The sequence below is a fragment of the Molossus molossus genome, unplaced genomic scaffold, assembly GCF_014108415.1.
Source record: "Molossus molossus isolate mMolMol1 unplaced genomic scaffold, mMolMol1.p scaffold_m16_p_2, whole genome shotgun sequence".
In the NCBI taxonomy this organism is placed as follows: Eukaryota; Metazoa; Chordata; class Mammalia; order Chiroptera; family Molossidae; genus Molossus; species Molossus molossus.
In genome coordinates this window covers 106,337,980-106,361,399 of record NW_023425355.1, presented here as the reverse complement: position 1 = coordinate 106,361,399, position 23,420 = coordinate 106,337,980, and the positions used below count along the sequence as shown (strand labels likewise).

Genomic DNA, 23,420 nt, shown 5'->3' with positions numbered 1-23,420 from the left:
CAGAGGTTTGGCTAGAACCTGGGGAAAGAGAGATGAGGTATGAGGTAGGCAGGGGAAGATTTACAGGGCCTTATGGGACCTTATTAAGGAGCTTGTGTTTTATTCCAAGGACCATAGTAAGCTGCTGGAAGGTGTTTTTCACTTTTTCTTAAACCTTGTGTGTGTTTAATCCAGAAAAGTAGTGAGGCCTAAACAAAAGTGGTTTAAGAAAGTCATTTGTCCTTCAGTGTCCCACTTAATGATGTTTCTAACCCAATGTACAGATCTTAAACAGTTTTTAGAGGCAGTGCTTCTAACCCAAATGTATAGACCTTAAACAGTTTTTACTGCCCACCATTAACATAGTTAAAAAGAGTTGCTGTGTTGCTTGCAGAAACTGGTCCAGCAGACTGATTCTGGAAGGAGGTTTAACTAGTCTCATATCTGATGCTTTTTAGGCTGCATTAAGGGAGCTCTTTCAGCTTTCACCAAGCCTTGTCACATGGAGGGAAAAAGTAGAATTAGGAGAAAAAGTAATTCCTGGAAACCTGAATTGTTGTTCAGTGTTAGAAATGGAGCTGTTGAATGTAAGACTTTGGTTTAAATATATCATGATAAAAGATGCTTCAGTGACTAAATGGAAATTTTTTGTGTTTTTAGTTTTTTTGGTATGCGCCATCTGTGATGGCAGACAGCACATTTGTGAGAATCTGGGTAGACTTAGGCATTTTTCAGTGCTTATACATTTATTTATTCTAATCCAGGTACTGTAGGTTTTTCTGTTTGAAACTATTTCTTATGTGCAGACTAAACTTCACGGGGAAAACCATTGTGCTGTTCCCCTTTCCATGTGTATCAGACCACAAACATATTTACTTTGAAATAGCCTGTGTCAGTTAGATTTGGGTGCGGGTGATCTGATTATTGGCAGACTGGTTGGTCTAGGAAGCTCTAAGCTGGGATGGCTCGTCTCCACTCCAAATGGTTTCTCCTCCAGTTCATGAGTCCAGACTTCTTAACATGGTGGTCTCAAAAACACCAAGAGTAGCAAGCGAGTGTAAGCATCAGTACCCAAGCACTTCTAAAGTGCCTTCTTGTGTCGCATTTGCTATTGTCCCATCAGCCAAAGTACAGAAGTGCTTCCATGGTCATTCCCAGTCATTGTGGGAGTGGACCATCCAAAGGTATGGATACAAGAAGATGTGAAAAATGGGGGGTGGGGGAGCATTAATTACTGTAGTAATGCATAATAATTATTAATGAATGTAACCTCTTTTCCTTTAATAAATCTTGTTAAACACTCATTTATAAATGTAGTGTATGCTTGAGACTAAGTAAAATGATTTTGCCACCTTCCTTCTACCTTCCCTTTTACTGAGTGTGGAGCTGAACGATGGTTGTTAATAGAAGGAAACCAGAGGGAGACAGTGTGGCTCTGGACATATTCTCATAAGTGGCTTGACTACTCACTGATCTTGTGTGGCTATTATCAAAGGAGCCCCCCCACACACACACACACTGGGTTTTCTTAACCTCCTGTTTAAGCTTTTTTTTTTCTTTCAACCTATTTTGTATTGGTTTCAAGTATAGAGCTTAGTGGTGAAACAATCATATACTTTACATAGTGTTCCCCTCAACATTTCCAGTACCCCAACTGGCCCCATACATAGTTATCACAATATCATTAACTATATTCCCTATGCTTTTCTTATGTCTCTGTGACTATTTTGTAACTACCTATTTGTGCTTCTTAATCCCTTCACCTCTGTCACCCAGTCCACAGCCCTTCTCCCTCTGGCAACCTCTAGTTCATTTTCTGTATATATGAGTCTGTTTTAATTTTGTTTGTTCATTAGATTCCACATATAAGTGAAATCATATGGTATTTGTCTTTCTCTGACTGTTCAAGCTTTATCACAACAACTGTGGTGTACTAGGCTATACTAGATTTTATAATCAAGAAAAAGACAGTTAATTGGGAATCCATCACTACCTGCAAGATGAGAGAAACATTTGCAGCCTTTCCTAATAACCTTTATGTGATTTATAGTTTTTACCTAAGAGTAGAAATCCTTCTTTGGGCATTGTAAAAAGGACAAAGGATTCTCTATAGATGAGTTTTATTTGGTAAAGATTTTAAAATCTCCCTGTGGTTGCAAGGAAGTATCCAGTATTGTGCTGTGAAGTGAGTGGCCAGTGACGAGCAATTTGAGGCATCAACCTTTGACCTTGACTGTGAAGACTTCAGAAGTAACACCTTTCACATAACTGAAATAGGCTTTACAGCTAGCTTGTGGCCTGAAATGTATTACGTGAAAAATGCAGCTGGATCCTAGGAAGCATGTGTGGGAAACTGAGTAGAAGGCTTATGTTGTACATCTTAGAGTATACATACCCCCAGAAAATGCTGGTGATAGAATCTCAGCTTCCCTTCTTTTCACCTAGGATAAAAATTAAAAATCTCTGACATTTTAAAAGTCACTGAGTTGGAAATATATCAAAGTATATCAAAATAAAGTCAAAATTATAAATGCATATATCATTTGACCTATCAAACACTTCTAGGAATTATTCAACAAATATGTGCATATTACTTGGAGTATCGCTTATAATAGGAAGAGATTGGTAATATCCTAATGTACCAATCAAACCTTGTTATTGTATGATCTCTAAGATTTACAAAATGAAAAAAGCAAGAAACAGAATAGTGTGTATTGTATTGCTACCATTTATGTAAAATAGATAGTGGGGGAAATAATACATAAGTTTTTGCTTACACAGACATAAAAGATTTCTGGAAGGATATTCAGGACACTAGTAATTTGGGATCATACATGATCCAGGGGTAGAAGGATGGAGGGAGACTTGTCACTGCATAAACTTTTATATATACTTTTTCTTTTTTAAATCCTCACCCGAGGACATTTTTCCATTTTTTTGTTCAGATAGAGTGGGAAGGAGAGAGGGAGAGAGAGAGAGAAACATCGACGTGCAAGGGACACATTGAGTGGCTGCCACCCGCACAACCCAAACAGGGCCGGGGACAAACTGCAACCGAGGTACGTGCCCTTAGCGGGAACCGAACCCGGGTCTCTCCGGACCGCAGGCCAGTGCTCTAACTGCTGAGCCAAACCGGCCAGGGCCATACTTTTTGAATTTTAAATCATATGAATATATTACTCTGTTTGTAAAATTAAATACATTTATGTAAAAAGAGATGGTATATGGTGATGGTGATGTGAATTTCCATGGGCTTCCACCCAGATCGACCTGGTGAAAGCTATCCCTGTTTAAAAAAAAAAAAATCCCATCATCTTTGTTTCCTAGAAGTGCCTCAGAATAGTGTACTTCTGAATTTTTAACTATAGTCCTGCCTTTTCCAAAATGTCATATGAGTGTATCATACAATATGTAGTCTTTTTGGTTTGGCTTTTTTTACTTGATTCATCCATATTATATGAATCAATAGCCTGTTCCTTTTATTGCTAAATAATAATATTCCCTTGTATGGATGTACCACCATTTGTTTAATTCACCTGCTAAAGGACAACCTGACTGCTTCTGTGTTCTTGGTGATTATGAATAAAGCTGCAGTAAACATCAGCATACAGGTTTTGTGTGAACATATGTTTTCATTTCATTTGGGTAAGTACTAAAGAGTGGGATTGCTGAGTTTTTATAAGAAACTGCCAAACTGTCTTCCAGTGAGATTCTACCATTTTGCATTCCCACCAGCCATGAATGTGAAATATGTATCAAGGTTCATTTTCCTGCATATGTTTGTCCAGTATTTCCAGAATCATTTGTTGAAAAGACTATTCTTGCCCTGACCAGTTTGGCTCAGCGGTTCAGCGTTGGCCTGCAGACCAGAGAGTCCCGGGTTTGGTTCCTGCTAGGGGCATGTACAAAAAAAAAAAGAAGAAGAAAAGACTATTCTTTCTCCATTGAATTGCTTTTGCATCTGTGTCAAAAATGTGCCTTTGCTTGTGTGGGTCTGTTTCTAGGCTCTCTATTCTGTTGCATTGACCTGTGTGTCCATCATTTTGGCAATAGCACAAAGTCTTGATTACTGTAGCTTTATAATAAGCCTTGATATCAGGTAATATGAATAGTATTTCTTTTTTCTTTAACAGAATTGTAGTGGTGAGAAAGAACATGCTTAACTTGTTCCAATCTTGAAAAGCATTCCATCTCTCATCATTAAGTATGATTTTAGCTGTAAGTTTTTAAAAAATATATACTCTGTTGTGCTGAAAAGAGTAAATATAACGTGCCGGAGGCTGTTTGCTGCAAGATTGGCCCTTGGTTAGTGTCTGGGAATTGGCTTTTCAAACATTTTGAAAATAAAATATAATACCTTAATTTATTCTTTTTCTAATGCTCTTCATTTATGCTAATCCAGTTCCCACCTAAATCTTTCTGCCTGAAGAATTTTCCTTTAACATTTCTTTTATGCCAGGTCTGTTGGCAGTAAATTTTTGGGTTTTGTTTGTCTGAGAAAGTATTCATTTTTTTTTTCTTCACTTTTGAAGGGCATTTTCATGGGATATGGAATTCTGAATTGACAATTTTTTTCTCTTTCAACATATGACTCCATTGTTGCCTTGTTTATGTGGTTTCTGATAAGTCTGCTGTAATTCTTACCCTTGTTCCTCTATAGTTAGTGTTTCTTTTTTCCTCTGGCTGCCTTCAAGGTCTGTCTTTGGCTAGGTGTGGCTTTTTAAATTTTTTTCATGTTTTTCCTGCTTGGTGTTCTCTGAGCTTCTTGTATCTATGGTTTGTTGTCTGTGACTAATTTTGGAAAGTTATCAGCCATTACTTCTTCATATAATTCTTATGCCCCATTTTTTTCCCCCTTCTCCTTCTGGGATCCAGTTCCAAGTATATTATACTGTTTGATATTGTCCCACAGTTCTTGTATGCTGTGTTATGTTTTCTTTCCCCACTCTGTTGTCTCTTTTTGTTTTAATTTTTATTGACCTGATCAATAAACTTCATCTTCATGTTCACTGATTCTTCCTTTGTGTCAAGTCTGCTATTTAACGTGTTTTTTTTTTGTTTGTTTGTTTGTTTTAAAGAGAGAGAGAAACATCGATGTGAGAGAGAAACATCGACTGGTTGCCTCCTATATGTGTTCCTATTGGAGATCAAACCCACAACCTAGGTATGTGCCCTGACCTGAAATCGAACCCCCTACCTTTTAGTGTAGGAGATGGCACTCCGACCAGCTGAACCACCTGGCCAGGGCTTTTTCTGTGTTTTTTATTTCTAGCATTTTCGTTTGATTGCTTCTTATAGTTGCTATCTCTTTGAAATTGTCCATTTGGTTTTGCATTTATCTACTTTTTCCATTCGTCTTTAACATATTAATCATAATTTAAAATTTTATTTCTGATAGCTCCAACATCTGTATCATACTGAGTCTGGATCTGATGATTGCTTTGTCACTTGGAATATTTCTTGCCTTTTATTATGCTTCATAAACATGTTGAAAGCTGAACATGGGCAGGAAATACTGAGGTAAATAATTGATATTTTTGGAGAAGAACACAGGTTTCTTTCTACTGGGCCTTTAGCGTGGGGACTTGAGTTAATCTAGGCAGGAATTGGCTTGTGTTTGATGTTTGTTTTTGCTATCGGCACCAGAGATTTCTGATTCCTCTAGTGATACCTTCTTTATGCCTTCTGCTTGGCTTTGAATTTTTCCTTTGTGCTGCTTCCCAAGAGTTGCCTCTTACAGTTCTCCCAGTTGTATTTCACTGTTACTAACCATGTAGCTGATTTGCCAGGTGGTGGTTGGTGAAGGAGTAAGGAGTTTTCTGGCGATTTGATTAAGCCTAAGACTTAGGTAGGTACTGGAACCTGGATCTTGAGTGTGTCCTTCACAAGATGTCCTGCCCCTCCTCCAGGGTTGAGCTCCCCCCTCTTTGCTCCCCCCCCCCACCATGTTCTTTTTTCTCTGCTGCAGTGAGGACACCAGTGTCCTCAAGGGATGGATTTTAAGCATTTTCCCCTACAGATTAAGCCTTTTGTTCTCTACTGGAGATAAAGGAAAAGGGTCTGGGTGGATTTCACAATGGGTGCTGTTTTCCTTAGCCAATCAGCATAAAGGTGAAAGCTTTCACTGGAATTTTCCCCATCCTCCCTGTAAGAACCTGGTGGGGTTCCTGTAGGAAAGACTTGTAAGAAGATGGAAATGCCCTACCACCACCACCATGTGAAGCCCGGGAGCTTCATACTCTCATGATATCCTATACTTTGGCCTTAAGTAATCTATCAAAATTTCTAGTTTAATCTTCCTACCAATTTACATGTTCAGATAATGTATGCTGGCACCCGGCTCTTCAGTATGGAGATGGTGGTTTTGCCTTGTGACCTCAGTTCCGTGATAGGTCCAAGAAGTTTGTCTAGCTTTTGTCTTGGAAGGGTGGGAATGATGGCTGCCCAGTACTTCACAAATCAGAGCTGAGACCTGAATCCTAACATAGGTTTTAACCTACACAAATGTTTAATGCAGTGCAAGGGCCATAAAACTCAGTACAGGTTAGTTTTTCCTCCTATTTGTCTTTTTCCCACCCCCTTGAATTTTGTGGTTTTATACTTGGAAGCCAGAATTAATTGATTCTGGTTTGAGTGCTGCCTATTTTAGGCTTTAATAACTTCTACACTACTGACAGTATGTTATGTTTGCCTTGCTCTCTTCCAAAATTCTGTGTATGCCTTTTTAATTATTGAGCACATTGTTAGCACTCAGTAATAATTTGCCTCATTCAAAATTAGAGTATGATTTGTTCTTTCTAGATTATGATTTTGTTAGTGGCTACGTGTTTGTCATTTTTATTCCTCATATTTCCAGATGTAATTCAGTTTAGCAAATATTTGTTGAATGCCCACTGTACTATGCGTGAGGCACTAAGTGTTAAGTAGAGTACAAGCCTGGCATGGTAATGGAGTAACCAAGGGGTTTCCAAAGGTAATGGAAATCCTGTGGATGGAAGGATATTGCAACTTGGGAAATATCTTCATTTCAACTAAGAAGGATTAAAAAAATGTTAGTTACTATGTTTTAATTATACTAGGAATGCATTCTAGTAAAAATTGAAAAATTGTAGAAAGAGCCATGGTTGTCCTTGTCACTCTTATGACATCCTCATTCTATCAACATTCTTCATCCCAGGATTAATTCTGATTACTTACTTTTGGTTTACTATGCAAATTCCTATGTCAAATATCATGCCATCTAATAGTTTGCTGAAATACTTCTACTTTTCAGAGGATAAGCACTCAATTCATTTAACTTGTAAGGATTGTTTGTGTATTCATTTTTTCATTAAACTTTGTTTTAAGGGGTCTCAAAATTCTGTGACAGGTTTTTTGGTCAAGTTATTTCCATTAAAAACTACTGGTTTCACAAACTAATAACCTAAAAACTGACACAAACACACACACACCACCACCACCACCACCACAAATGGTCCACAAAACATTCTCTTTTACTTCTGAAGGTTTTACAATGCATTGTAATCATTAACCAGTCTTTTACTGTTAAACTTAAATAGCCAATTGAAACAAACAGTTATGAGACACTTCTTCCACCACTAGTTAAGACTGGGGTGGCAATATTGGGGGTAACATTCATTTAGCCCTTATAAGCTCTCTGGGCAGACATGGTGACTTTGCCAGCTCCTGTTGCCTTCTTGTCCACTGCTTTGATGACACCCACAACAACTGTCTCATGTCATGAACAGCAAAACAGCCCAGAGGAGGATAGTCAGAGAAATTCTCAACACACATAGGTTTGCCAGGAACCATATCAGTGATGGCAGTATCGCCAGATTTGAAAAATGTTGGGCCTCCTTCCAGCTTTTACCCAGAACGATAATCAGTTTTCTCCTTCAGCTCAGCAAGTTTGCAAGCTTATGTGAACTTTATGACAATCTAGCACAGGTACATACCTGGCACTGATTTGGCCTGGTTGGTTCAGGATAATCACCTGAGTCATGAAGCTAGCTGCTTCCATTGGTGGGTCATTTTTGCTGTCACCAGCCATGTTGCCATGACAACCATCTTTGATAGACATATTTTTGACATTGAAGCCCACATTTTCCCCAGGAAGAGCTTCACTCAAAACTTCATGGTGCATCTCAACAGACTTATTTCAGCTGTAACATTGACTAGGACAAAGATGACCACCATGCCGGGTTTGAGGACACCAGTCTCCACTCATCCCACAGGGACAATACCAATACCACCAGTTTTGTAGAGGTTCTGGAGGGGCAGACACAGGGCTTGTCAGTTGGACATGTTGGTGGCAGGATGCAATACAGAGCTTCAGGCAGCATGGTTCCACTGGCATTGCCATCCTTACAGGTGATTTTCCATCCTTTGAACCAAGGCATGTTAGTGTTGTCACCAGAAATTGGTGCAAATGCTATTGTGTCAGGATACTATGTTTTTAAATGTAGGTCCTGACTTCTTTAACAATTCCCTCGTATCTCTTTTGGCTGTGGGGTGGCTCAGTGGAATCCCTTTTGTTAACACCAACAATCAGTTGTTTCACACCCAGTGTGTAAGCCAGAGGGCATGTTTGTGGGTCTGCCCATTCTTGGAGATAGCCAATTCAAATTCACCATCATAAGCAGCAACAATTAGTCCAGCACAGTCAGCCTGAGATGTTCCTGTAATCATGTTTTTTATAAAGTCTCTGTGTCCTGGGGGCATCAGTGATGGTCACACTAATACTTGCAGGTCTCCAGTTTCCACAGGAAGATATCATTGGTTATGTCACACTCACGTTCAGCTCTCATTTTATCCAAGACTCAGGCGTACTTGAAGGAGCCCTTTCGCATCTCAATAGCCTCCTCACATTTTTTTGATGGTTCTTTTGTTGATTCCACCACTTTTGTAGATCAGATGGCTAGTAGTGGTAGACTTGCCCAAATCTACATGTCCAATGAACACAATGTTGATATGAGTCTTGTCTTCTCCCATTTTGGCTTAGATTTAGTGGTGGTTTTCACAACACCTGTGTTCGGGCAGTAAACATGTTGTGAAAAAGCTAAGGAGTGTTTATTTAAGGAGATAACTGCCATCATTGAATTATAGCCTGATAATGGCTTTTTGCTTCACATTGTAGTGTAACTCTTGATTTTTAAATCTGAAAGCCATTGTTAGTAGAAGATATAACTGTAAATGGAAAATACAAAAATGAATACTGACTAAAAAGAAGATGAAGTATTGCCTCTTTTTAAAATTATTATACAGTAAAATTGACTTCTATGGGGGTGTATAGTTCTGTAGATTTTGACACATATATAGGTCAGTGTAACCAGCACCACAATTACAGTACAAAACAGTTCCATCACCCCAAAAAACTCCTTTGTGCTACCTCTAGTCACACTCTTCCCAGCCCAAACCTTGGCAATCACTTATCTGTGCTCCATCACTATAGTTTTGTCACTTTGAGGATGTCATGTCACATAAATGGAGTCAGACTTTGTAATCTTTTTAGTCTTGCTTTTTTTTCCCCACTCAGCATAATGCTTTTGAGAGTCATCCAAGTTGTGTATGTCAATAGTTTGTTCTTTTTTTTTTTTGGTATGTGCCCCTAGTGGGAACCAAACCTGGGACTCTCTGGTCTGCAGGCTGACGCTCCAACCGCTGAGCCAAACTGGCCAGGACAGTTTGTTCTTTTTTTATTGTTGAGTTGTCCATTATATGAACATAGCACATTTGGGTTGTTACCAGTTTTTGATAATTATAAGTAGAGCTGCTATAAAAATTCATTTGTGCCCTGGCTGGTTTGGCTCAGTGGTTAGAGTGTCGGCCTGTGGACCAGAGAGTCCTGGGTTCGGTTTCCACTAAGGGCAATTCCTCGGTTGCAGTTTGTCCCTGGCCCCAGTTGGGGTCGTGTGGGTGGCAGCCACTCAATGTGTCTCTCTCACATCAATGTTTCTCTTCCCCCCTCTCTCCCTCCCACTCTATCTGAAGATAAATGCAAAAATGTCCTCAGGTGAGGATAAAAAAATAATTCATGTGCAAGTGTACATAAATTTGCATCTCTAGGGTAAATATCTGAGAGTGAGATTGCTAGAATTACACTACCATTTATGGTAAAACTAGTTAGCTAGAGTTTGAATGCTGGAATGGATAGAGTAGCAGAGACCCAAGTTGCTTGAATACTTCTTTTACTTCTCACTAGCTATGCAACCCTGAGTTGCCTCAGTTTCCCTATTTGTAAAATGAAGTTAATACTAACCACTGGGATTGTTGTGTCAAATTAATGGCACATTAAGGATGAAATGCTGAGCAATATTTGGCATACCAAATTTATTTTTATTATCATCTCATGTTTAATAGAATCTTTTCTTGTCAGAGATATTCATCTTTGATTAATTAAAATGGAGAAATTAAATAATCCATAAGTGTGGTGTGTTTGGTAGGCAAGCCTTTAAAGCATGCTGTCTCTGGGGGAAATTTCAGAAATTGTCCTCAGAGATGAAAAAGTTTAGGGACGTAGATATATGGGACTTGTATATAACATCTAAAGATTGGACCAGATTTCCAATTTTAATGGTTTTACTTGCCCTCCCAACATTAAAGTATTATGTTCAGTAAAAGTTAGTATATTGCTATATTTCATAAAGAAATTTGCAAAAGTAGCTCAGAATCAATAACTTGACTAAGCTCTAGGCTTGGCACTCCTCAAGTGTATAAGCCTGAGAACCTTTGCACAAAATAAATAATTTGGATAATCACTAAATGTTATATGTGTGTGTGTGTGTGTGTGTGTGTGTGTGTGTGTATTTTTTAATCCTCACCTGAGGATATTTCTCTGTCTTCAGCTAGAGTGAGAGAGGGAGAAAGAGAGGGAGAAAGAGAGAGAGAAAGAGAGAGAGAAACATTGACGTGAGAAAGACACTTCAGCTGGTTGCCTTCACACAACTCCGATCAGAGCTGGGGCGAACCTTAAGCAAGGTACATACCCTTGGCTGAAATCGAACCTGCAACTCATTGGTTCGTGGGCCAATGCTCTAACTGCTGAGCAAAACCGGCCAGGGCTAAATGTTGAGGACACTTAATGAGGCCTGCTTTATTGGAGCTCCCATGATGTGAACCATCTACAGTGTCTCAGATCCTATTGTAAAACACATCCTTTTACAGGAAACCTCCCCAGTTTTGAGGAGCACATTGAGTACAGAATTGTAAAAGTTCAGCATGCCCAGTCAAATCTCTCCCTGTAGTACTATGTCTTTAGAAAATACAATGCAGGCCCCTTTCTTGCATAACTGCTGTGTAGTATGGTCTGGCTTGGTATGAGCAAGTATCAAGGGATGTGTTTTCCCGTGGAGAATGTCTCCCTATACTATGAGGTATGCACAAAGGGCTACCTATTTGCCTACTAGATAATGGAAAAAACCCAGTATGTGAAAAGAGGAACCCAAATGTTCTGTTCGTCTCTGTTAGTTCAGTTGTTTTGTAATGTTTTCACATGACACAATCCATGAACTGAGGACAATTCTTCACCTGGGATTCCAGGGGAAACTGGGTGGAACAAGAAGTCTTGAGCACATAGTCTGGAATGTCATCTTTGAACTGTACTTGCTGCCTTCTCTCCCCCAGTGCCACCAATAATCCAACACTCAGATTTACCTGGAACGTGTTCTCACAATTGGAACATCTTCCTTTTGCCCTGCTAACCCTACCTGAACCAATTCTTGCAAATTCTAGCTCAATAAGAGACTCCACTCCTCCCAACCCCACTCATTTGGACACCATCTCCTATTCCATATTCCCTCATTAACTCCTGCCTTTTCTAGTCAACTTTGGCACCTAATGCCATACTTCCTCACTCTGTGACTTATTTTGCATAGACATGGCCTGAAGGTCTACAACTAGACTGCCACTCCCTGATTGGTAGGGAATCTTCACATTGATTTTTTTAAAATATGTTTTTTTAATTGATTTTTTTTAGAGAGAGAGGAAAGGAGAGAGAGAAAAAAAGTCTATGTGAGAGAGATACATTGATCGGCTGCCTCCTACTCGCCCCCCTACTGGGGATCAAGCCCGTAACCAGGGCATATGCCCTGACTGGGAATCGAGGTGGGACCTCTCAGTCCATGGGATAATGCTCAATCCACTGAGCACACTGGCCGGGCATAAAATCTTCAAATTCTTTATATCCTGTCTCCCACAAAGACCTGAAAGAATTGCTGCCTGATATTTAATTAACAAACTAAACATCAGTTCTCATTTTGTGTTTGAAAATTACATGTAACGTGTTCTTTTTTTATTTATTTTTTATTTATTTTTGTTACAGATGTTTCTCCTTTCTCCCCCACTGATTCCCCCTTCCCCTCCCCCTTCCTCCCCGCCCTCTCCCCAGCTTTGTTGTCCATGTCTGTTGTTCATGCATACATGCATATAAGTTTTGTGGGTTTTTTTTTTATTTTTTTATTTTTATTTTATGAATTTTTATTTATTTTTTTGTTACAGATATTTTACCTTTTTACCCCATTGGCACCCCCGAGTTTTGTGGTTTATCTCTCCCCCACCACCCCCTCTTCTGGGGATTGTCAGTCTGTACCCCACTTCCACATCTCTGGGACTACCCCATTCCTCAGACTGTTATGTTCATTATATTCCACAAATAAGTGAGATCATATGATACTTGTCTTTCTCTGTTTGGCCTGTTTTGCTTAGGATAACACTTTCCAGGTCCCTCCATGTTGTCTCAAAGGATAAGAGATCTTTCCTTCTTACAGCTGCATAGTACTCCATTGTGTATATGTACCACAGCTTTCTTATCCATTCATCTACTGATGGACATTTGGGTTGTTTCCAGATCTTAGCTATTGTAAATAGTGCTGCTACAAACATGGGGGTACATATATTCTTTCTGATTGGTGTTTCAGGCTTCTTAGGGTATATTCCTAGAAGTGGGATCATTGGGTCAAATGGGAATTCAATTTTTAATTTTTTGAGGTAACACCATATTGTTTTCCATAGTGGCTGCACCAGTCTGCATTCCCACCAGCAGTGTACTAGAGTCCCCTTTCTCCGCACCCTTGCCAACACTTGTTGTTTGATGATTTGTTGATGGCGGCCATTCTGACAGGTGTGAGGTGATACCTCACATATAACATGTTCTAATGGCCACAAAAGTCCTGTGGAAAGCCATAGTTTGGAAAAGAAACATGCATTTTGCAGACTGTCAAATGGACAACAAAGCTGGGGACAGGGCGGGAGGGGGGGGAGAAATATCTGTAACAAAAATAAATAAATTAATGAAAAGAAAAGAAAATTGGTGCTTTGTCATGCTGGTACTGTGAAAAGTGTGGCTATGCAGTCTGCCTAGGCAGAGCATGGCTTCACAGTATAGGTTGCAGTGAAAGCTACAGGTAACTTCTCCCTGGCTTCATCGTGGTTTCTAGCCTTCCCCATGATTCCTTGTTTATTTATGTTAAAGAGCACTGAGTTTGTTTTTTTTCAAATATAGACAAACTTTGACTATAACCAGTTGTATTCTACTTGTCTCATATGAAACTCGCATCTTGTACAGGGTGTGTGTGCGTGTGTGTGTGTGTGTGTGTGTGTGTGTGTGTGATGAGCCTAAATTGAGCTCTCTGTAGGAAAACCAATTTAAATCCTGCCACTAGACCAATGGAGCTCACTGCATAGTAGGTGGTATCTGTACTCCTGAGAGCCTAGCAGGTGTCTCCCACATTCAATCATAACCTTTCCTGACATTCTTACCTTACCTCTCAAATCCTCTTCTCTACCCACTCCCCCCAGCATACATTCATTGGAGTCTAAACAGACCATGAGTCATCCTGCTGCTCTGTCTGTACTGCCTCTGCCTGAAGTTCTCCACATTCCCCTGGGTTGGTTCCATTCTGCACATTCCTCAGGACCTACTGCTGAAAAAGCTCATTTTTATTTTCATCTCAGTGGTTTATTCCATCTCTGAAGGCCCACAGATCTAAATGTGCTCAATACTCATTTTTCCAAATGGGATGGTATGATAGAGTACTTGATGGCCACAAAGTTCTTTTATCTCTATAGGTACACCCCTTTAACAGTGTGACTTTGCAGCTCTTCCTGTCAAGAGTTAGAGTCTATTTCTCTATTCCTTTAATTTAGGTTGTGCTTTTAACTTGTTTTGACCAATAAAATGTGGTGTGAGTAACTCTAGGTAACGTCTGAGTCTAGGTCTGAACAAGCCTTGTAGCTTTCCTCTTGCTCCCTGGGAACCCTGAAGCACCCATAAGAAGAATCCCTAACTAGCCTGCTGGAGGAAGAGAGATGATATGGAGAAGGAGGCCAGTCAACAGCCAATCATCAGACATATAAGTGAGGCCATGTTAGAACATTCAGCCCCAGCAACATTGCCAGATGATTTGTAACCACATGAGGGACTGTCGGAAAGACTAGCAGAATGACCCGGCTGATTCTAGCTCAAATTGCTGACCTACAGAATTGTGAGCAAATAAAATGGATGTTATTTGTAAATAAGTACATATTGATTAATTGACATTTAAAGAGAAATTATGCTTAAAACTGTTCTGTATCTTGTTTGTGGTGGTTATGACATCTGTACACATCTGTCAAAACTTGAACTGTACATTAAAAAGAGTAAATACGCCCTGGCTAGTTTGGCTCAGCGGTTAGAGTGTCGGCCTGTGGACCGAAGGGTTGCAGGTTTGATTTCCGGTCAAGGGCACGTACCTGGGTTGTAGGTTCGATCCCCAGCCCTGGTCAGGGTTGTGCAGTGTGTTTCTCTCACATTGATATTTCTCTCTCCCTCCCTCCCTTCCCCTCTATCTAAAAAATATGCAAGGAAAAATATTCTTGGGTGAGGATTAACAACAACAAAAAAGTAAATATACTGTATGTAAATGTTTTAATTAAGGTATAATTCAGATCACTTTTGCAGAAGAAATCAATTTTTTGATAAATATGCCTAAATGTATAGGTAGCATGTTACTGTGAGAAAAGAAATTTAACCATTTGAAAATAAATTTGCACACATTACGCATTCAATAATGTTAATTTCCTTCTTCTTTGCACACAAATTCTTCATGATCACCTGTCAAGGCTGCTAAAGAAAGCATTCCTACCCTAAGAGATGGCTGGATCTCTGATGACTTCTAAGATCCTATGATTGGTTTGAAAGATAAATAAATGACTATTTTGGAATGCTTGCATCAAGTAAAATATATAAGTGCTTACCACACAATTCTGAAGAATGGCCACCTAGAACCTTAATTTTACTTCCAAAGACTTAGACTCGGGTATAAATAAACCATTAGCCCTCTTGTTAATAGAAATTATTTAGAACTTTAAAATAATACAAAAGGGTGATCAAATGTCCTTTCATTGTCATACTGGAGTAGTGACTGAGAGGTCTATCCAAGGATTATTTAGTTCTCTGGGGGATTGCATCTTTGCTTTGCTCATTATTTACTAATGATTAGGGTCCAGACTTCTTGAAGTATCGTGTTAACTTACATGTCTTTGTCTGGTAATGTAAAACATTTCTGTTTGGTAGAAGATATAATCCCAAAGACTTAGATTAACTGTCCTATAGGGCATTAAACCACTTTTTTTTTTTTAATCCTCACCCGAGGACATTTTTTCCATTTTTTTGTTCCAGTAGAGTGGGAGGGAGAGAGAGAGAGAGAGAGAAACATCGACATGAAAGGGACACATCGAGTGGCTGCCACCCGCACGACCAGCCAGGGCTGGGGACAAACTGCAACCGAGGTACATGCCCTTAGCGGGAACCGAACCTGGGTCTCTCGGGACCGCAGGCTGATGCTCTAACTGCTGAGCCAAACCGGCCAGGGCCACTTTTCTATCTAATTTAGCTATCCTAGCATTTTTACTTTCATTTCCTATATATACTGAATCTCTCAAATATTCTTTGAATCAGCCTTACATCCTGCTGGTTCCCTCACTAATAAATTAGTTTTTGCCATGTGTTCATTCTGTATTTGTATGTGAGTCATGTTTTTAATTTTGAAGATTATATTTGACACCCCAAATACCCTACAACATTGCCTATGAATCATGCCCCATCCTACACAGAGTCCCCGAAATCCACTGTTGATTGCTGATTCTACTGCTGTATCAGCACCTTGAAATACCTTTGTGATCATACTGGTACCTGAAGAGGTCTTCACAGCAAGAAAAATAAACACCTCTGCAGGTGGGTGGGTGCTCAAGAACCCTGCAGAAAGACTTTCTAGAACTACTCCCACAAAATGAGAAACTGATGTTTCTTCTATCATGTTGTTTGTTTTTTCTATAGGGATGCCATTAAGAACCTTTGTTTTAGGAGATCCAGAGCAGACAGACTCACACTGGGCCCTTTTTTTCTGTCAAACACTATTTCTATAATCTGCTTTTGCTAGTAATGGCCATAAAATAACAATATTGGAGCAATAAACATTGATAAACAACCAACTGCCTCAGAAATCTAATAGCTTTGGCAAAATATACTGCAACTCATTGTGATAGAGCCTCCTTTTCCCCAACAGGTTTTACTGTATTTTAACACTTTGATTTTTACACTAGTAAATAGCGTAATCAAGTCAACAGATTCAGCAAATGGGTAGTGTGTTCCAGGTACTAGGCGTTGCTCAGCCTTGAATCCTTACCCCACACCACCCCAAGCCGGCTCCCCTAGTACTTATTGTCAATAATTGATTTGCAACTGTACAGAATGAAAATGGAGAATAGAGCCCAAAAGGAGGGTTGCAGTCTGCCCTGTCAACTGGCACCCAAAGGATTTAAAATGAATTCAAGCAAAGTAGTGGATTTTTTTACATTAATAAAAACTTAGCTATCTACAAGACCACTGAGTATTAAATACATACAAATTTGAAACATCCTGAGAAATAGGAAGAGCAGGTTAAAACATGATTCACTAACAACTGGTATTTATAAATTTTCTGGATCAGCTTGACAACTTTATTGAAAGAGGCATAAAACAAGTATCTTGTAAGAAAAACTCAAACTCAGAAATAATCCGAGTATGGTGCCCATTCATTACAAAAAAAAAAAAAATCCAAGTGCCAACATACCATGCAGCATAGGGAATCCTCTGCAGAGAGGTCTGAACTAAAATTCTAAAACACCAGGGAGGAGTGAGTGGAGTGGGCTGAGGAAACATTTCCAATTCACCATTTTCCTGGTGATTATTAAAACAAAATTCTTTAACATTTTGCTGTAAAGTGTTTTTGAAAAAATAATCAATTGGGCCAGCTTCTGCCTTGGAATACAGGGAGCTGAAAGGAGTGTTGTTCTCATCCTTACAATTTTATTTAAAATTTTTTTTTCTTTATTGATTTTGAGAGAAAAAGGGAGAGGGGGAGAGAGAAACATCGATGAGAGAGAATATTGATTGGCCGCCACCTGCATGCCCCCAGTGGGGATTTGGCCCACCACCTGGGCATGTGCCCTGACCAGTAATTGAACCAGCAACCTCTTGGTGCATGGGTGGATGCTCAACCACTGAGCCACACCAGCTGGGCCAGTCTGATGTTTAATAGGAGTGGTGAAAAAGGACATCTTTTTCTTGTTTCACCTTTGTCTTTTTTGTTGTTGTTCAGATAGAGTGGGAGGGAGAGAGAGGAAGAGAGAGAGAGAGAAACATCGATGTGAAGGGACACATCAAGTGGCTGCCACCCGCATGACCAACCAGGGCCGGGGACAAACTGCAATCGAGGTACGTGCCCTTAGCGGGAACCGAACCTGGGTCTCTCTGTACCGCAGGCCGACGCTCCAACTGCTGAGCCATACCGGCCAGGGCTCACCTTTGTCTTTTATCTTTAAGTTTTTTATTAAGTTAAGGAAGTTCCTTTCTATTTCTACTTTGTTAAGAGTTTCTGTCATGAAAGCATGCTGAGGCAAATGCTTTTGTCGTCATCAGCTGATATGATCATGTGGTTTTTCTTAATATTGTTTATTACATTAATCTTGAACATTGAACTTGCCTTGCATTCCTGGGATTAACTCCACTTGGTTGTACGGTTTTATGTATTACTGGTAGATTTCCTAATATTTTGTTGGGAATGCTTGCTTCTATATTCATGAGGGATATTGGTTAGTAGTTTTTGTTTTTTTTTTTCCTTTATTGACTTTACAGAGAGAGGAAAGGAGAGGAAGAGAGACACAGAAACATCAGTGAGAGAGAAAATCGATTGGCCACCTCCTGCATGCCCCCTACTGGGATTGGGCCCACAACCTGGGCATGTGCCCTGACTGGGAATCGAACCGGCGACCTCTTGGTGCGTGGGTTGATGCTCAACCACTGAGCCATACCAGTTGAGCTGCAGTTTTCCTTTTGCACTGTGTTTGTCTGGGTTTGGTATCAGAACTTGATAAAATTAGTTAGGAAGGATTCGCTCTTCTGTTTTCTGGAAGAGATCTTGCAGAATTGGTGTTACTTTTTCTGTAAATGTTTGTTGGAATTTGCCAGTAAAACCATCTGGGCCTGGGCATTTTTTTAAAAACACACACAAAAAAACCTTTTAGCTGTGAATTTAATTTCATTGATAGATATGTCATTATTCAGGTTATCTGTTTTATCTCCAACAAGTTATCATAGTTTGTGGATTTTGAACAATCTCTCCATTTCATGTAAGTTGTCTTATTTATGTGCGTAGATTTATTCATAGTATCCCGTTATTATCCTATTAATGTTTGAGGAATCTATTGTGATAATCCCCTTTCATTCCTGATATTGGCAATTTGAGTGTTTTCTTTTTTTCTTTCTCAGTCGTGCTAAAGGTTTATAACTTTTATTGATGTTTTCAAAGAACCAGTTTTTGTTTTCATTGATTTTTCTCTTTTTCTGTTTCCCTGCTGTTTTTCAGCCTCATGGATTTCTGCTTTATCTTGATTATTTATTTTTCTGCTTGCTTTGGATTTATTCTACTTTTTTAGTCTGTTAAGGTGGAGTGTAGATTAATTATTTGAGGCCTTTTTTTTCTAAAAGCATTTAGTGCCATAAATTTTCCTCTGAGCACTGCTTCAGCTATAGCACACAAATTGGGTTATACTGTATTTTCATTTTTCTTTCATTCAAAATAATTTTTAATTTTTCTTAGAAGTTTGTCTTTGATTCATGGATTATTTAGATGTATGCTATATTATATTCAAGTGTTTGGAGCTTTTTCTGCTGTTGGTTTCTTATTTAATTTCTTTGTGGTCAGGGAACATACTCTTATTTTTTTATCCTCACTCGAGGACACTTTCCCATTTTTGTTCAGATGGGGGGGGGGGAGACATCAACATGAAAGGGACACATCAAGTGGCTGCCTCCCACACGACCCACCCAGGGCCAAGGACAAATTGCAACTGAGGTATGTGCCCTTAGGGGCAACTGAACCCGGGTCTCTCTGGACTGCAGGCTGATACTCTAACCACTGAGCCAAACTGGCCAGGGCCAGGGAACATATTCTTTATGATTTCTATTCCTTTCAGGATATGGTCTGTCTTGCTACTGTCAGGTAGTGTTCTGTTCATGTCAGCTAATTCCACTAAGTTGATAATGGGGTTCATTTTCTTATACATTTTTGCTGATTTTCTGTCTACTAGTTCTGTATATTAATTACAGAGGAGTGTTGAAGCCTCCAACTATAATTGTGGATTTTTCTACATCTAATTTTAGGTCAGACAGAATTTGCTTCACAGATTTTGAAGCACTCTTGTTAGGTGTTTACACATTTAGGATTGTCTTTTGGCTGAACTAATAACCCTTTTAGCATTATGTCATGTCCCTCTATATCCCACCTTATCCTTGTAAATTTCTTTGTTCTAGATTCTTTTTTTTTTTTTTGATCAGTGTTTCTATCATATCTTTTCTTATCCTTTCACTTTTCACCTACCAATATCATATTTGAAGTTATTTTTTTAGGGTTTTTATTTTTTAACTTATCTTTATTGTTGAATGTATTACAGATGTCCCCCCTTTCCCACACCTTGGCCCCTTTCTCCCCACTCCCACCCCACCCCCTGCTTTCCCCACACTATCGTCTGTGTTTATTGGTTATGCATATAAGTTATTTGGCTTATCTCTTCCCACCCCACCTCCCCCCCTTCCCTTTGAGATTCCCAATCTAACAACCAATTTGTACTTCTTAATCCCTTCACCTCTTTCACTCATCCCCCCAACCTTCCCCTCCCATCTGGCCACCAACAAAAAGTTCTCTGTATCTAGGAGTCTGTTTCTATTCTGCTTGTTTTTGTTTGTAGATTCAATTGTTGATAGATATGTATTTATTGCCATTTTATTGTTCATATTTTTGTTCTTCAAGAAGACCTGTCAACATTTCATATAATACTGATTTGGTGGTGATGAACTCCTTTAGCTTTTCCTTGTCTGGGAAACTCTTTATGTGGTCATTGACTCTAAATGATAGCTTTGCAGGATAGAGTAATTTTGGTTGTAGGTCCTTGCTTTTCATCACTTTATATATTTCTTGCCACTCCCTCTGGCCTGCAAAGTTTCTTTTGAGAAATTAGCTGACAGTCTTATGGAGCTCCGTTGTAACTAACTGCATTTCTCTTGCTGCTTTTAAGATTCTCTCTTTGTCTTGAACCTTCTGCATTTTGATGATGATGTGTCTTGGTGTGGGCCTCTTTAGGTTCATCTTGTTTGGGACTCTGTGCTTCTTGGACTTGTATGTCTGTTTCCTTCACCAAGTTAGGGAAGTTTTCTGTCATTCTTTTTTCAAATAGGTTTTCAATTTCTTGCTCTCTCTGTTCTCCTTCTGGCACCCCCATGATGCAAATGTTGGTACACTAAAGTCATCCCAGAGGCTCCTTACACTATCCTCATTTTTTAAAATTCTTTTTTCTTTTTGCTGTTCTGATTGGGTGTGTTTTGCTTCCTTATATTCCAAATTGATGGTTCGCTTCTTGGCTTCAACTACTCTACTGTTGATTCCCTGTAAATTATTTTTTATTTCAGTTAGTGCATCCTTCGTTTCTGACTGGTCCTTTTTTATGCTCTTGAGGTTCTCACTAACTTCCTTGGTGTTCTCATGAAGTTCCTTGAAATTCTCACTAGGTTCATTTAGCATCCTTATAACTAATATTTTGAACTCTGCATCTGTGAGCTTGCTTATCTCCATTTTGTTTAGTTCTTTTCCTGGAGTTTTGTTCTGTTCTTTCATTTGGGACATGTTTCTTTGTCTCCTCATTTTGGCTGCCTCCCTGTGCTTGTTTCTGTGTATTAGGTAGACTTGCTATGCCTCCTAGGCTTCCTAGGGTGACCTACTGTAGTAGGTGTGCTCTAGAGTCCAGTGGCACAGCCTCCCTGGTCACCCCAGGTGGGCCCATGATGTGTACCCCTCATGTGGATTGTACCCCCCTCCTTTTTAATTGAGTTTTGATTGCTGTTGACACATCAGTGGGAGGGATTTACTCAGGCTAATCAGCTGCAAAGACTGACTCTGACCACTGACCACTGACCTCTGACTACCTTGGAGGATCAGCTGTGCAGGGCCCACCACACAGACAAGACTTATTTCAGCAGGGCTCTGGTACCCACTGAGTCCATTCCTTGAGTGTGTCACTTGTGGAGATGGTTGGGAGGTGGTGCTTTAACGTAGTTTGAAGCTGTCCACTGGGTGTGCTAGCTCTGGGGCAAGGTCAGTCACTGCCTGTGCTCTACCTGGGACCACCAGGCATAAGCTACAAAGTGACCTACAGATGGCTGCTTCTTGTGCTGGTCTTGGAGGTGCCCAGGCAAAGCCAAGTTGTGAACCAAGGTTGGCTGCTTCTAGTGCCAGGCCTGGGGCCAGTTAGCTAGAGGTATGAGGCTTGCTGAGGCCAGATGCTGCTTGTTTGAGAGAATTTAGGAAAATCTGAAGCAGGAGCCAAGACTGGCCAATCCTATAGTAAAATCACTGAAAACAGCTTGGGTGGGCCTAGAAATTGGGTGGGGCAGAGACTTAGGGAATCACCATGGCGGAGCAAACAATGTGAGCCAGGTTGTTGGAGTCCCAGATGTGGCTCCTGTCTGGGGGCCTTGTGGGGGTAGGGCCTCCAGCAGCACGTCAGTCTGGGAGAAAGCTTCTTCTCCAGCTATTGCCCTCATGCCAAATAACTCAGTTCTTCCCCATGTCTCTAGCGCCTTTCAAGCTGCCTTCACCATGCTGGAGCCTGGAGGGAGCGGGTCCAAGTAAGTCTGTCCCACAACCTGAGCATGTGCCCTGACCAGGAATCGAACCGGTGACCTTTTGGTGCATGGGTCAGTGCTCAACCACTGAGCCATACCAGCCAGGCGGATCACTTTTTAAATCTATTCTGCCAATCTCTGTCTTTTAAATGGTTCATTTAGACCATTTACATTTTCTGGTCCCTCAGAGAACAATAAAATATCTGTCCAGCCCGCTGGTGTGGCTCAGTGGATTGAGCCATCATTTCATGCACTGACAGTCCCCGTTGCATTCCTGGTCAGGGCACATGCCTGGGTTGCAGGCTTGATCCCCCAGTAGGGGGCATGCAAGAGACAGCTGATCGATGTATCTCACCTACATCGATGTTTCTCTCTCTCCCTTCCTTTATCTCTAAAAAAAGAAAAAATTTATTCATTCATATATATATATATCGAGAGAGAGAGAGAGAGAGACACTGAGACTGACTATCCGTAGAATACATTTTCTAGATTTGTGTCTGGTTTCTTCATTAGTGACTCTTTAAATACATGGTATAATGAAAGCTTACTAGATAAAGAATCCTTTGCTATACAACAGTTCTGTGACCTTGGATAAATGATACCACCTAGTTCCATTAAAAAAGGCTCACTGAGCTCCTGTTGGACATCAAGTACTGGGCTAGGTACCAGAGACATAAAGATAAGACATGACACACTCCTTGTCTTCCAGGAATTTAGAGTCCACTGGGAGGCATGTATTAATAATCAGATAATTACAGGGGCTAAATATTATGGTAGAGGTTAGTAGGGGCATTTACCCAGCTTGAGAGTGGAAGGAAGGTCAGGGTTCCAATAAGAGGTGATGGCTTAGCATAATTGAAAATTTTTTAAAAATTTAATGTCCAGTTATAATTATGAGTAGTAAAAATAATAAGGACTTTATTGCTATAAGGGGTTCAGGAAAAGAAGGAAGTATTCCTTTTTTTTTTTTTTTTTACTCCTCGCCCGAGGACATTTTTTTTTCCCATATTTTGTTTAGATAGAGTGGAAGGGAGAGAGAGGAAGAGAGAGAGAAAAACGTCGACATGAAAGGGACACATCGAGTGGCTGCCACCCGCACGACCAACCAGGACTGGGGACAAACTGCAACCGAGGTACGCGCCCCTAGCGGGAACCGAACCCAGGTCTCTCTGGACCACAGGCCGATGCTCCAACCGCTGAGCCAAACCGGCCAGGGCAAAGGAAATATTTCTAACAACTGTTGAAATAG

The 23,420-nt window shown here is 40.1% G+C and overlaps 1 protein-coding gene and 1 pseudogene across 1 annotated transcript in view; one reads left to right on the top strand and one right to left on the bottom strand.

The window, feature by feature from the left end:
- Nucleotides 1-23,420, top strand: part of JADE3 (jade family PHD finger 3) — a 153,473-nt gene that overhangs the window by 5,151 nt on the left and 124,902 nt on the right. The gene's annotated exons all lie outside the window — the stretch shown is intronic.
- LOC118635450 lies at nt 7,619-8,970 on the bottom strand (annotated as a pseudogene).